The following is a 5,057-nucleotide window of genomic DNA, read 5'->3' on the forward strand; positions in this document are numbered from 1 at the left end:
TTTGATTGATTGGAGATGTGAAGCCATCGAGCCTGAACTGCGCTTCACATTGAAAATTGAAGCCATTTCTCATGTTCTCTCAGTGTCGGGGAAGCAATTGCGTGTAAAGGAGGCGACTTGAAAATGAAACGTGTAATCACCTTACAGAGGGTCTTCACGACGGGGTGCGTCAGCTAGTTCTCCATTATTGTCACTTTACTGGACGTCTGAAGAAACCTATCTACAACGAAAATACAAACTGCACAGTTTAAGGCACATGAAGAGAAATCCGTGTGCCGATTGACTCAAAAATGTCGCTACAAACAATCTACCAGGCTGATTTACTTGTCCGACCACCTCCCTCCGTCCTCCTTTGCTGTTAGCACAATTCTTTCAGTTTCTTTTCTTGTATTCTCCTTGCTATTTCAGTGTTCCCCATGTTAATGGATCCACAACCGAAACCGTTTTCACCCTGTGTTTCTGCAGCGTCAGTCTGTATGAGGAGCACACTTCGCACAGCTCCAGTGGCGCAATCGGTCAGCGCGCGGTACTTATACAGCAGTGCACAGCGAAGTTATGCCGAGGTTGTGAGTTCGAGCCTCACCTGGAGCAGTGTCTTTAGCTACTGAAAGCAACTGTCAAGTTTAGATATTATTAGGTATCTGATGGAGATAAATTAACATCAAACGAAGAAGTAAAGGTTTACTTCGAGTCACAATCAAATAAGGCTCCACAGCTGAAACATTGTGTTTCCTTCTCTTTTCAGCATGGAATAAACCTTGACTTTTTCCTTTGAAGCCCATGCATTCTGACGCAGCTCCCTACTTAAATTACCATCAGCTGTGTACCTCCAGCTGACCTGTACACAAATATATGAGAGAGGTCTACTGAGACGAGAGGAGCACTGAAGACTTGAAAAAGCTCTCGCATTAGACTCTGTGTTTTTGTTGTTCCCCAGATTTGTTTTTAATGTTCTTTTTCTTTTGAAGTTGTTGCATTTGTTTTTTGTTTTTTGTTTTTTTTTTTGTAGTTGTTAGACTACTACAGGGATTTACCTAGGTTCCTGGAAGACTTCTTGTTTTGTGTTTGTTGTGTTTTCGGGTTACAATTTTTTTTTTCTATTTATAGGACCCCACGCATTACTATGGGAGTAGATAACTTTAGTTCTTACATTGTACCTGAAATTACCACATAAACTACTACTCTGTTTCCCTTTTTTTAAAAGGCACAAGTGAAGTTTGTTTTTCCTTGCTGCTGATTGGTAGCTACAATGGGTCAATTGCAATAAACCCATATACAATAAACTCCACTGAAATTTGTCAGCAGCTCTGTACTAAACCTGTTCTCAATTGCAACAAACCTAAAATAACAGCTGCTGCCCGTTAGATGTTACTGCATTAGGAGTCTAGCTTAAACCACCTCTTCATAGGTTTTAAGCTACTTAGTAGCGGACTAAGCAGAACAATCGATCACATTAGAACTGTCTTGAATGTAATGGAAATAATGTACTCATTAAGTAACAAGCTTATGCACCACTTGCTTGAAAATTATTATTATATTTAACTAAAATTGCTTTCCAGACACCACAAATATTCACAATGAATGTTATCATTACACGTATTTACTAATAAAAGTGTTATTTATTAATAATTAAGTTCCATGTATATTTTTATTAGTAGCTGTATTACAAGTAATGCATATACAGTCTTTATTATAGTTAGTTTTCAGTTATCCTGGGGAGGGAAGAGAATGGAAATTAAGGAAATAAAAATTTAAAGGGCTTTTAAGTCTTCAATGTGTTCTGTCATAGCTGTGTGTTGTCATATCTGGGTGTTAGTTTAGTATATTTGTTGTATTATTTATTGTGATTTAACACTACACTTGTGTTTCTCAGGAGAAAGCAGTAAGATTTTGTTTTATTTGAGGGTACAGAAAATTGTATTGTACGGCCAAATGTAAGGTTACGTTAAGAAAGCATTATTGTTACCTTTTGCCATGTTATTTATTTAAGATGGTTCTTCAGAATAGTGTCCCTTACGTATCTGTGACTGTGGTCCAACAATAACGGTGCTGAAATAGCCGTAATGTGTGGGAGGAAGATGGAGATGGAACAGGAGGCTTATTCAGTCAATAGAAAGGTTGTGTAGGACTGAACACACTACGGTTATGGTACTGGGTTTAAGAGCATTACGATCCTATAGTCTCCTGATCCGTAATCAGATGCGTTATCCAATGCACCACTGGCCCTTGTACCACATTCCTCAAGTGCACCACTGTGAGCTTGCGCCGCTACAATAATACATCGCCCCAGTCCAAATTTTCTCAATTAGGTGCACGTTTTCTATGTGTATTTAGTTAATAAGTCTTTCATTTTGTCTGTTTTAAAAATTGCATCTCTTTAAAACAGACAAACGAGTTTATGTGTTGTGCTGAAATTCACACATGAGGGCATTCAAACGAAAGAAATCACAGAAAAGATATCGCGCTTAAAAAGAAATCAGAGTGGAGACGCTGGTGATAGAAAACAGAGCTTCATACGATGCATGAGATGCTTTACCTCTGAACTAAACTTGGCTCTTTAATCGTGTTAGGAAGAGTGTATAGTCAACAGTGTACATTTTAAAAATCAAAGCAAGATAATGAGACACGAATTGAATTTGGAACACGAGCCTCTCCTTCATTGTTTAATGAGCTTTTGATGAACATCTAAGTGAAAGACAAATTCACTATTTTCACTTTGTGATTAAAAAACACTTTTATCACACGTTAAGCACTCCTGATGGTGTCGAATAGTTCTCTTTTCTACCCTCATCATTTTTGAGGATCCCCAGCTAAAATATCTTTTTAAACTACAACAAAATTGCAATATTTTGAATACTATTTAAGTTTACATAGTCACATTCCCAGTGATATTGACTTAGGCGCTCAACTATTAACTTCTTGTAGTTTGACTTTAGCCAAAAGTTTGAAATCTCTGCAACTATCAGGATGCTTAAGGACATCCAAAGAAACCCCATCACATTTAGGGGAGACGGTGTTGAGGTCCGATTAATTTGAAATGCGTCTCTGGGGACTTTTGATTTACCAACGTTATGTTTAACTGAAGGATATGCAGACTGACCGTGCCATAAAAACTAACGCACATCACCTTTTTTCTACATTCACAGGTTTTTGGCTAAAGACAAAAAAATCGTTTTTGTTTCCTTGCCAGCTGGCAGTAATTCCTCTGCACTGACAAAACAGATGAGTATTTTATCTTTCGCAATTTGTATGGATTTTTTTAAAAACAAGTTGTTCCAAAAATTAAATGAACACTTCCATTAAATTAAATGTAGAAGCATGTTGGTTTCCAAAATGATAAACTGTGTGGCAAGACAGGCACCACTGAGACTCAACCCCAGGATCTCCTGTTTACTAGGCAGGCACTTTAACCAACTAAGCCACAGCATTCTCTTAGCCTAGTGTTAATCCCGCATCAGCAGGGTCAGCTTGTCGGCACGCCCATCTCCATTTGGTGGTTTGAGCTGACGTTGCCATGACGTAGCCATTAAATGCGACCGAGAATACTCCAACCGGCACGCCGCTACGCCTGCCGTCGGAGAAATAAGCCATGGCACTGGCATCAGATATCCCTTTTACAGCCACTTGGACACATCTCAATTGCTCTGAGACACCTGCATTCAGTGTGTGCTGAGCCTGCTCGCTGGGCAAGTGACGAGAAATGGCTTATGTCCAAGGAGCTCAATATGCTTTTTATGTTCAACGGGGTGTCCACTACAGCTAACACTGAAGCGCAGCACAGGCTCTGTGGTTTGACATCTCACAAGGTAAATGTTGAAATTGTAGGTGGAAGAGGAAAATTACCCTTGAGTATGGGGAAAGAGGCAACTCATGTCCGGAGGGGGCTGAAGTGTGTATGGAGGTGGCCTAGTGGTTAAGGCAATCTCCTCTTAATACATGATACTCTGCACAAGTAGGTTTGAACCCCATTCTCCTCGAGGAAGGGCTTTGACACATTTTGACCTTTTTAAACTTGGTGTGCTTTCGTTTTGTTTCTTCGCTCCTGTACTACAGCAGTAATATTTCTATAGGTGTATGATCATGGTAGGCTGACAGCAGGAACACGTGGCCCACAAGCAGTGACAATATCAGAGGTGTCTGCAGTGTGTTGGTTTGTAAGCAACGATAAAATAACTTGACATGGAAGCAGGTGTGCCTGCATTAATACAGCTCCATCGAGAGGAAAAAGTAACACAAGAACCGACATAAATTCAACAGCACGTTTCTGCAGCTGAAAACGGAACCTACTCCACGTGATGATTGAGCTCACAACCTCGGTATAACTCCACTATAAAAGCACCACAACCTGACCAATTGCGCTACTGGAGCAGCACAGCACAGTAGCACATTTTCCTCAGTGCACTCAAACAGTGCTTCTTCCCTAGCCTACCAGCTTCAAGACTTTTTTAAATTGATCAAAGACTCATTGGAAAAGGTTTGTTGATGGGTCAGGTGGGAATCACACCCAGATTCACTGCTTGCAAGGCAGCTATGTTCACCATTATACCCAGGACTGGCGCCAGGGGAATGATCTGTAGGGGGGGGGGGGGTCTGAAATCCTGAGGGGGGTAGTGATATTTCGGTTTAAACGGAGCCATTGCAACCATCCAAGTGAATTCTCGCAAGCATGCCACTGATTAGTATTTCATGTTAGAAGATAACGACAAGCAATCTGGTATTTAGTGATGAAGAACAGTTCCACGTTCATCAGAACTCACGTGATTATTTTTGCCTGGAGCATCAACCATATGTGTTCATTTTTGCAACAACATCAACGGTAACGAGGTTCTGAATCATTAAGAAATCATTGTAAAACCAACAGAAAGTACAAACTTCTATAACTACAGTCCTAGTTATATAACGATTGTAAGTATAAGGATAAACTACTGCAAGGCATTGGTCCACCTGAGCAAATAAGGTCATAATAATGTTGACACCCCAAAACATAGACACTATGTAACGTGCTGTTCCTGGACAGATAGCCCTCCTGCACATCAAACAGTCTGATGTAGTAACTG

At 40.2% G+C, this 5,057-nt stretch overlaps 1 non-coding gene across 1 annotated transcript; it reads left to right on the forward strand.

The window, feature by feature from the left end:
* The first annotated feature begins 497 nt into the window (after window positions 1-497).
* On the forward strand, window positions 498-591 carry trnai-uau (transfer RNA isoleucine (anticodon UAU)). Its single transcript has 2 exons — window positions 498-535; window positions 556-591. It is a non-coding gene; the product is annotated as a tRNA-Ile (tRNA).
* The last annotated feature ends 4,466 nt before the right edge of the window (window positions 592-5,057 follow it).

Source organism: Lepisosteus oculatus, chromosome 14 (genome assembly GCF_040954835.1).
Source record: "Lepisosteus oculatus isolate fLepOcu1 chromosome 14, fLepOcu1.hap2, whole genome shotgun sequence".
NCBI lineage: Eukaryota > Metazoa > Chordata > Actinopteri > Semionotiformes > Lepisosteidae > Lepisosteus > Lepisosteus oculatus.